The following is an 11,530-nucleotide window of genomic DNA, read 5'->3' as shown; positions in this document are numbered from 1 at the left end:
AGATACAGAGGACTCCATGGAATAAAATTGTTAAAGGTTGAAGTAGACCGTAAAGTGAAATAAGTATCTTGACTAACAGTTGAGATTCAGACATTGTACAATTGGCATTTCCAAGTCCAATTTGATTGTAACTTGTCTTCTTCGGTCAAGACTATACAAGTCAGTATTTTTCCATATATTTACTTGTAGTTAATTCTAGTTGTAAATGTCCGATCAAAGAGAAAAACGAATGAGTTGGAGTGGACGAGCTTTTGGACTAGCCCGCCAAGCAACAGCCCGTTTTCAAGTATCTGAATACACTGGAATTTAACACGTTTTTCCTATAGCGTCTTAGCACCATCCTTTGGTACACAGATGGATCTAGAACACAAGAAGGTACAGGGGCAGGAGTATTCGGTTCTGGAACCAAATACTCAGAACCCATTGGAAAATACACCAGTATCTTCCAAGCTGAGATTCACGCGATCGAGAGATGTACTCAACTCAACCTGAATAAAGGATACAAAAACAAGAACATAGCTATCATGTCAGATAGCCAAGCAGCCATCAAAGCACTAAGCTCAAATATCACTATTTCAAAGATGGTGCTGAACTGCAAAACCAAATGAACCATATTAGTTACGCAGTCAGCATCTGCTGGGTCCCTGGACACATGGGAGTAGAAGGGAACGAGAAAACGAACATGGAAAGGAGCTGACAGGACCCGAACTCTTCTGTGGCATAGGATCCCTCACTATTAATGAGTATCTCAGAAAGAAGGACAAAAAGAAAATGAAAGAACAATCGATTTCACTCATTGGACACAGGCAATCCAAGAAACGCTTAACAAATTTCGGAAGAAAAGGAATTACAGGATGTGTCAAAGGTAGCAGGAATAAACTGCGAATCCTAATATGGTTCTTAATCGGACACTGCAAGCTAAATGGACACTTAAAGAAGATTGGAACATACGAGACAGCACATGCAGATTCTGCAAAGAGGCAGAGGAGACACCAACACATCTACTAACAAACTGCGATGCTACACATGCCCGCAAGAGGAAGTGTTTTGGGATGCACAATGTGACCATAGAAGAGCTTCGACCACTGAAACCGGGCCTATTAATCAGGTTTCTTGATGATATAGGACTCACCGATGTGCTTTACATCTTCATCTACATCTATAGCGTATTATTTTCATACACTGGCTGTACAAATGTTTTTCGTGGGGTTTTTTAATCCCCCCATCGTGATTGAATGTCTCCCACCTGGTAATCATCACCTTTCAACATTTGCCCCAAGTGAAAATTAAAAGTGCGTCTGGTAAACGAATTAAAGCTGGAGCTGTGTGGAAAAGTCTGGGCGGGGCTCAATTCCCAAAACTAATTTCCGAGATCCGCGCCAGCACTAATCCAATGAAGGTCTTTCTCTATTTCATCGCCTCGGCTAATCCCATTTCTTTATCCGCCTTATGTTTAATTTAGAGTCGGCGGTTTAAACCGAGCCGGGAAGGCTGTCCTTCCACAATTTCCCCTCACGAAGTCCGTTTTGTTGTCCATGTTTTTGGGAAATTAATTAAAAAATTATACATCGCCTTTCGACTTGTGTTTTTTAATGCCACTATGATTGTATATTATTATGTGATAAAGTTATTAAAACTTGTAGGAAGAAAAACCAGAAACAATGCCAGATCCTTGACTGCAGAAGGTTTGAGACAAAATAAAATGTGCAACAATTTACTACTTCACCGTCCACATCTTCCATTCTGTTAAGTCAAGAAGTTTTGTCAGGAAGTTTATTCAAATATGATATTTCGGAGCTATCACAGTCTACCGTCAGTTAACTGTTGTCCCAGTCGACTATTTTGTAAACCAACCTATTTGAAGGTTAGGCTCAGATAAATTTACGTGTTAGTTGGTTATAATGGAAGTGTTTACAAAAGAATCAGAAAAGCAGAGAAACTTTAGATTGAAAAAACAAAACATAAAAAAAAGGCTCAAAGCAAGATAAAATGCAATTCCATTGAACGATTTTCATCAAAAGAACTTTCAAACAGACAAACTAGCAACTTTTTTTGTAATTCAACTTCCTCCTATACTAGTTACAAGATCTCGTTGCAAATGTCGTTTTACCTTTCGTGAAAGAGGGGGATAACTCTCCAATAATGAGTTACTCTTTTTTAACAATTTTAAATTTTTCTTAGAACCTTCGTACTAAGTTGCTGTAGACGCATGTTCAATTCAAAGAACAATTTGTCATATAATTATTCATGATTATTTGGAGATCGTGAGATGCGGTCTGGTGTGACGTAGGTTTTAGAAAAACATTTTCGTAGAGTGGGCACTCTCTACACAACAGACAAGAATGACACGACAAACCTGCCAGACCGCATCTCACGATCTCCGAATAATCGTTGACTGACGGTCACTAAACACCACAGTTTTAGAAAAACATATTCTTTATCGTGCCAACGTTTCGATCTTTATTGAGATCATCTTCAGGGCTTAAAGTGTTTGTTTTCTGCGTAATTGTATCGTTTTTGTGTGTCGTGTTGAGAGTGCCACGTTTGCAACACAATTACCCAGAAAACAAGCACTTTGAGCCCTGAAGATGATCTCCATAAAGATCGAAACGTTGGCACGATAAAGAAATGTAACCTACATCACACCAGACCGCAACGCTCACTAATCACCACACATAATTATTTTTGTTGTGTTTTCTCTCGTGGTCACCTTGAATTTCCCAGTTTCTATTCAAGAAAAAACCAGGGGCTCGAAATTGTGGGATGTACGTTCCCCAGTGAGTCCGATGGGACACGGTCACCCTTGGCAGTTTGGCGTTCATTTCGAGAGGGGCACTTCGCTTAAAATTTCATTGGATCGGTTTTGTCGTTGGACATCCATTGCGTTAAGACGTACGTCCAGCGTTAATATTTGACGAACTACTGCCGCGAGCCCTTAATAAATAAAAGCGTTATCACGTAGGGAAACCACCCTTGACCTTGCGCATCTTGCACAAAATGTATTATTCATGGGGTCAAATTGTTTTGCCTACGCCCTCCTCTACCTATCGATTCCCTTTGGGCCTTCTTTTATTTGAATATAGAATTTCCTCAAAGAGGTGCTCTTCTCTTTGGCCCTTTGAAATCGGTTTATTCGGCTGACCCTAGGCAGGCGTCCTGCGGGAAGCCGATGCATCCAAACTTAATTCCCCGACTCAGGCATCCTTCCGCCCTTCTTCCTTCCTGCCAAAGGGCCTTTTGATAGCCACCAATCCCTTAGGAGATAACAACGACTTCCATTTTCCAAACTAAGCCTCAAACGAACAAGACAAATCAATGTAATATGTAAAAGTAAAAAATACATTAGTCGTACCTTAACCAGTACCAAACCTGGATACGATAATATAATCGAGTATTAGATTTACAAACAGATCTCAGTTGTGTCGCGACGCATTGAAGAGGGCCGTTAATCCTTGTTGCACAAACACTGTTAAATAATTAAATTTATTTTATTTTATTTTTTCAGGAAGCTAAATTTTTGTTTGAAATATTTTTTATATTCTTTTTATTTTTTATTTATTTAATTTTTTTTTTAAATTCCGTCTTAACTAAGTTTGGTTCGTCCCTGGGCAACCAAAGGAAATGTCCGCCTCCAGTGGCGGTAATGAACTGGCCCTTTCGAGGAAAAGGGTCAGCAATTCGGAAACGAATATCAATTCAAATGTTGGAAATTTAAAAATGGATTTATCCTCTGGGTTCGAAGCGAAATGAGTTTGAACCTTAGTCTCCGTGAACGTAGAAGCGTTTGAGAATTTGTTTACAGCTACCGATAAAGGCCTTATCATGTTTATTTGGAGACAAAACAATCGGATGGCCTAACGGGAGGTCTAGGTAAATTGCATGCTATATGGATGTCCCTGGGGAAATTAACATACGAAAATCATCCGAAAATTCGTCAGGACTTTAAAAGCATTGACAAATCTGGTCAGAATAGAATAAGGGTGATATTAGGTTCTTTTCAAGCGGCAAATATGCTTGTTGGAAAATGGATTGATGATTTTATAAAGAATTTGTGCCCTCCGGGACCAAAGTAATCGCCTGGATTTTGATGATTTGGATGAAGTCACTGACTCGGAATTAACAGAGCCCTTTACGACGCCAGAATTCCAAGGAGTACTGAAAAGGTCGAATAACTCGTCTCCAGGCCTGGACCAAATACAATATAGCATGATCTGCCATCTCCCACCAAGTGACCAAAAAAACCCTTTTAGACATATTTAACGGTTTTTGGCAGGAAAAAACCATACCAGCTAGCTGGAAAAACACTGCCGCTGTCCTTATTAAAAAACAAGGTAAAGCATCAGAGCATCACATCATACTGCCCTATTTCTCTGACGTCCTGCATGATGAAGTCCTATGAGCGACTAATAAAAACCCGGCTTGAATGGTGGCTGGAAAAAAATCTAAAGCTACCCGAGACTCAGTTTGGATTCAGGAGAAATGAATCGGTATTCGACGCACAGCTGTCGCTGGTTAGCGACATGTATGCCGGTTTTTCAGCGAATCAAAGTGTGCCAGGTCTCTTTTTGGACATAAGTGGAACATACGATAATAACATAAGTAAAAAACTCCTGAATATAGGACTACGTAATGATTTCGTTAAAAATATAATGTCAGTAATATCAAAACGAAGAATCTCTGTACGCACTAATAATGGATATTTGGGCCCATCTGAGACATACAAAGGAATCCCACAAGGGGGAATACTCAGCCCTATTCTGTACGCTGTTTATGTCGCCGACCTAATTATCCCCAGCTATATCCGAATCGTGCAATACGCCGATGACATTTGCCTTTATGTGAGCGGTAAAAATGTTATAGAGTGTAAGGAAAAACTGGCTAAGTTTATCCTTGAAATTAAGACGTGGATGGAGTCAAATGGACTCGAAATCTCAGACACTAAGTCGGTGATAGATCCGTTTACTCGAAAACGAAAATATGGCCTGCCGGACACTGTTCATATAGGTGATTATGCGTTTCCAGTTAAACCCTCTGTGAAAATTTTAGGCCTTCAAATTACCTCTAAATTGCACGGGGGGCAACATATCAATTCTTTGTTGGTAATAGGAGAAAAACTGTATAACGTACTTAGAAGCTTCTCAACCTCTCGCTCGGGAGCAGATCCGTCTATAGGGTTACTATTCTATAAAGCAGCGATCAGATCGGTTATTGATTATGGGTTAGTTTTTTACGGACAATCAGCAGATTCCCAACTCAAAAAGGTGCAAGTTTGTATTGACAAATGCCTTAGGCGTGTCCTAGGGTGTCTCCAGAGCACCCCTACAATGGCTATATACGCGGAAGCCGCTGAGCCTCCCCTAAATATCAGAATCAAAAAATTAGCTGTGAACAAGATTATCCATCTGTACCAAAACGAAAGCCCAAATATGTGAAAAATAATTGCAATGACGGTAGATGTTCAAACAGCAAATTTTGGCTGCATAAAAAATCACCACCTCTCGTTACAGCGTTCCTCCGGGCGGTACCGACTATTTATTTACAGCGTTTGAAAGCAAAATAGAGCCAGTTAGCCAGTAAGCCAGGCTCCTTGGTGTAGGATGTTGCTTGTGAATTTTCCAGTCCTAGTTGCAACATGAACCTATAGACCTTCACAGAAACATAAAATGTGTTCTGCGGTCTCCTCCTCTTCCTGGCAGTATCTGGACACAGGCCCCCTTTGGCCAACATGTCAACCTTTTCGTTGCCTCTATTCCCCGAATGTCCAGGAACCCATGCCAGGGTCAGGTCGTTAGTGTCACTAACTTCCGTCAGGGCCTCCATGCAGTTCCAAACACTCTTTGTCTTCGCCTCGCATGAAGCTAGGGCCCTAAGTGCTGCCTGGCTGTCAGAGAAAATGGATATCTTCCGGGAATGTATTCCTAGCCTTTTTGTTTCTCTATAATTTCAGACTGGAAAACTGTAACATATTTACCTAGGTTTACTGTCAGTTCGGTCTTGGGACATCCCATACCCTTGTCGGATCCGTCAGTATACTAGAAGGAGTTTGCCTTTAGCGGTGTTCCTTTGGCCCATTCTTTCCGTTGTGGTATCAGTACCTTTGTACTTTTTAGTAAAGTTGTACTTTGCAGTAGTGGCATCAATTGGCATGCCTGGCGTTTTAGGGAGAGTAGGTTTAAATTGTGTGATGGTAGAGGTTCGGATTTATAGGGGTCTTGGGAGGACGGACAAAGATGTCCCTTCGGGACCACTTGATGTAGGCAGCGGTAAAGATGTTCACGGCCATGTCGAGTTCTTCTGGGGTTTTTAAGGAGATATTCAGGTCAATAGAATTTTCGAATAAGTGCGAAAGGCGTCCCAATTAACTAGGGTTTGTGGAGTTTATTTCGGAATCGAAAGGACGAATAAAGTTAGTTTAATAGGACTGTGGTCTGAAGAAAGATAATGGAGGGTGTACATTGAACTGTGAAATGAGCTGTTTTTAGGATGAAAAAATCTATGAGGTCGGGGATGCAGTTCGTATCGGTTGTCTAGTATGAATGTGTGTCAAAGGAAATTGTAAAGAAGTTGAGAGAACTGAGTGGAGAGATCGACCGTGAGAATTGGTCGTCTTGGAGCTCTACTGAATTGTTACTAAAACGTCATAATTATTAGAGTCGTACATTGTCATTGCAAATAAACCATAAAATGAAATAAAACGCCTGAATCACTGAAAACTTACGCACAGAAGGGTTATAGAGAAATACCGAGTATTCCACCACTTTATTGAGTGAAAGATGTCTAAATGGGAAAGATTGTATAGAAAAATAAGTGATGTGTCTAGATTTAAAAACTAAATGAGCTGAGGACTAAATTGAACTAGCTGTTGAAAGCCATTGGAGCCTCGCTTCGGTGGTAGGACGAATAAGATCAATGTCTGACCTCGGACTGCCAAAACCCGAGGTGGGTGATTTTATACGCGTATGTACATCATAAAAAGGGTTATATGCTATTTCGTTAAATTCAGTTATGGATTAGCAAAGACCCACTTAAAATTTAGTACAAGAATGCTTACATTTGTCGATTATAATCTATAGTAATAAAACAAACGGTTATGTTTTCTGATTGCGGATCCCGCCATGTGCTCCCTCCATAAGCAAAACCATAAAGATATAAATCTTTGGATCGCTGAGATATAGTCATCCCCTTGCCGGAAGAGGACGAATTAACGGGGCATAACATTGGCCGCAATCACTTTCTCTTTAACTCCCCTTCCTTGAAAAGTGCTATTTTCTTCCACCCCCGCCAACTTTAACGATGACTCACAGCATATATCCCAATAGTTTATCACTGTCACGGTCCTCACACGGAATAAATGTTGCACACCATCACTCGGACGGCGTAACGGGTGAAGCCTCGCCGGTGGAATCCAAAACGCCTACAAATATGTATTCCAGCTTGATGCACCGAGCCCGCCTTGAATATTTCATGTACCCCGACAGCTTGCACGGCTGGAAATATATTAAATTCGGCGTGGGCTTTCCTTTACGGAAAATATCGCACTTTCACGAAGAGTTGAAAAATCTAAAAGCCATCGGGTACTATGTAAAATTTTTCATTAGGTATCATCTTTATATACTTGACATTAACTTGGGTTTTACATAAAGGTTTAAAAATGTTTTTGTTATATGATTTAAAAGCAATCTCTGTTTTAATGTGTACGATTTATGTAGTTTTAAAAATTGCATTGCTGGGAGTAGTGTAAAACGAGCGTAGTGCGTTTAGGGAAAAGTAAAAGCGAGAGGGTCCGCGGAGGCAATGCTTAGGAGTACAAAGAGCGCAATGATTTGAGAAAATAAACAAATTCTTTTCTTATCCTATGCATATTCTGAACAACAGAAACAAAACTTTACGGAATAACTACATTTTAAAAAAAAGTGACGTTGGTTGTAGGCAAAGAATGTTTTTGCGTTGCCTTTTCTCTCGCCGGAAAAAGTGTATAACTATGTATGCACCTAGAGGGGACCTCATTTACCTACTACAAACATACTCGAGGATAGTTCGATTTTCCCTCCACAATTTTGAGCATGTTCGTCTACTAATAATGTTATACGATAGCAGATAACAGACAACGTTATACGAACTACAAACGAAGCAGAAAGCTTCCGTGCAAATTTTAATAAGCAATTTTATGCATCACATCAAAACACTTATCATGTTGTAGACGTGTCGAAAGAAATTCAGACAATCAATATTCAAGATTTCCAGCGTGAATAAGGAAAGCACAATAAGCCAAGAGCGGAGCAGATGCAGTATGCGGAAAAAAGGCTGCTTAGGAAAAGCCGATAACGTTATGACTTCTTACTTGTCAACTTCAGGATGATCCCACAGACCGAACTGACGGTAAACCTAGGTAAATGTGCTACAGTTTTCTAGTCTGAAATCATAGCGATTGAACACTTCGCCAGAGAAATAAAAAGACTAGGAACACATTCCAGAAAGATAAACATTTTTTCAGACAGTCAGGCGGCACTGGTGTTATCGTCGTGGTTAAATGCAAAAAGCGAATGGAATTGTTTGGAATTTCTATCAGAAGTCAGAGACACCAATGACCTGATTCTGGCATGGGTCCCTGGACATTCGGTACATACAGGCATAGAAGTGCCAAAAAAAGATAAAATATGAATCCTCTAGGCCCCGAACACTACTGTGTCTAACACTATGCCACAAAACAGGATACCACATTGGGTCCTTATTGAGTCCAAATGGGGCAACACCCTAGGCATGAGACACACAAAAAGATTCATATAAAGGAATTACTGGAATGTAACTGAAACAGAAGCAGGATTTTGGTTCGACTCCTGGCAGTGCCCTGGCGCCTAAGAAGGCATAAGCACAGTATACGAATACTGATAGAAGAAATGCTGTGCAGATACTGCCAGGAGACCGCAGAAAACATTCTATGTTTTTGTGAGGGTTTATGTAGGTGCAGATTCTTGTAACTAGGAGAGGAAAAGCAGAAAGCAAGACCCTACACTAAGGAGCCGCTCAACATCTAATAGAGGGAAAGAAAATGTATGGTAAAATAATATCAGTATTCAATATTTAGTCAATATTTAATACAGAGTTGACCCCATTAATGACAAAATTATCAAATTGTTGAATTATTATGAAATTTGATCAATTTTTGATGATTTTAGAAATATTTCTTACTAGAAATGTCTGATTTGAGCAAGAAATACGTTCAAAATTGAATTTTTTGTTGTACACACATATTTCTTGTTTTTTATTGCAATGCAGAGGGAGAGGCAACAAAAAGGTTGACATGTTAGCCAAAGAGGGTGCCAACATGGACTCTCTGGGTCTTGAAAAGAAAGACTCATCTCATTATTTTAATGAAAATCTGTTAATACTGAACGGCAGAATACTTTGCCATTCCTCATCATTGAAATTATTGGCCAATTTGATATTGTGGTCATAGATACGACTTCAGAACGTAATTCCAGTAATTTTGAAAGCTTTTCCATGAGACAGCCACCTCACTTCTGCATGGTGAAGGAGGGAATGATGAAGGATTCCCATATCGACACGTATTGTGAATGTCTGTGGAGAACATGACTGTTTGTGCAAAATAAAAACTTTTGTTCCCAATACTCATTATTAGCTTTTTAATTTTGTTTATTCGTTCTAAATTTATTTTCGTAATTACTCATTTTTCTCGAAGTTCACCACGAACCTCCCCTTAGTCAGGGTAGACAGACCTCCAGGGGATGGTTAGGTAAATAGTATATAACACATAGTATATAGTAAATATAGACCCATCAGTCTATTGCCAATAATGGGTAAACTTCTGGAAAGACTTATGATTGATAGAATCCTTCACCATTTGATGAGTTGTAATCATTTAGCTAAGTCGATGTTAAAGACTATATTGAAAAAGAACTCGGCGATCCAAAAAAAGCAATTGAATGATCTCCTTAGATGTTAAAGGTGCATTCAATGCTGCATGGTGACCATCCATATTGTTCCAACTACGCTCCTTTTCCTGTCCTAGAAATCTATATAATCTGGCCAGAAATTACTTTTCTAACAGAATTGCCAATTTAAGCACAGCTACTATCCAAGTCCAAAAAATGGAAGAAAAAGGTTGCCCTCAAGGATCGTGCTCTGGACCCGGCTTTTGGAGCATAATGTTCGACTCAGTTCTAAAATTGAAATTTCCAACTAATGTAAAACTGGTCGCTTTCGCTGATGATCTGCTCCTAATGACTAGCTCCCGTGACATTGACTATGCCGAATATACAGCTAATAAATGTATGTTCATAGTTGAAAAATGGTCATCTGAAAATAAGATCAACTTCAACCCGAACAGGTAACAACAAAAAGGAGAAATATTAACACTATTAATGTATATCTTGGAGGAACAAAACTAAAGATTGTTAACGAACTTAAATACCTGGGCGTAATATTTGATAGCAAGTTTACCTGGAAGAAACATGTTGATTACATTAGCCAAAAAGCATTGAACTGATTAATATGCTTGCTCGTTCGGCAAAGGTATACTGGGGCCTGGGATCCGAGGCACTTCAAATCATCTATTCTGGATCCATACTACCATTATTGATGTACGCAGCCCCAGTCTGGATTAACCCTGTAGATAATAAGAAAAATCTCAAAAAACTCGAAGGTGTACAAAGAAAAATCGCTCTACGAATAATAAAAGGATATAGGACAATTTCGTATGAAGCAGCTTGTATCATGGCAGGGGTAGCCCCGATCGAACTTAAACTAAGGGAACTAACGGATATCTACTTCACCATAAAAAGGCCACTCAACAAAGCCTTCCATGCACTTATCGTGGAACCCACACTGCCTTTAAATGAATGGCCCCATCCGGCTTATAGAACTCAAGGAATCACAATCAGCAAGACAAGATCGTAATATACACCGATGGGAGCAAAATGAATAATGAGGTTGGAGCAGCCCTAGCCATCTATGGAAAAGACAACAAACTGCAAGAAACAATATAAATTAGACTCGCTAGCTGGTGCTCGACAACCAAGCTGAACTCATTGCTATCCTGAGGATGTTGGGGAAGTGAACAAAAACGTGATAGTGATGACAGACAGCCGCATATCCATCAATAAAATTAAAAATTACAAAGCACGACGCCTGATGGTATCCGACATCAGAAATATGATAAAATCATTGCATGATAATGGCTGGAATATCAGTATTGAAAAGGTACCAGCGCACACAGGGATCCAAGGTAATGAGGAAACCGATGCAGCAGCAAAGGAAGCTACAGAAAACTCTGAACTAGAAACAACAATCACAGTAGTGCCAAAAAGCTACGTCATCTCCATGGCCTCGAAAATGACATTGGCACAATGGGAAGAACGTTGGAGACGTACTGCTAAAGGTCTTCAAACTAAAAAGTTCTTCCCAACGGTAGACTCAAGGATGGCAGTAAAACTGAAACACCACCGTATGCTTACCCAACTTACAAGCAGCCATGGACGAAATCGAGAATATATGTATAGATTCCACATAA

This window comes from Cimex lectularius, unplaced genomic scaffold (assembly GCF_000648675.2).
Source record: "Cimex lectularius strain Harlan isolate CLEC.00 unplaced genomic scaffold, Clec_2.1 scaffold2, whole genome shotgun sequence".
Lineage (NCBI taxonomy): Eukaryota > Metazoa > Arthropoda > Insecta > Hemiptera > Cimicidae > Cimex > Cimex lectularius.
The sequence above is the reverse complement of the archived record's forward strand: the minus strand, read 5'-3'. Positions refer to the sequence as shown.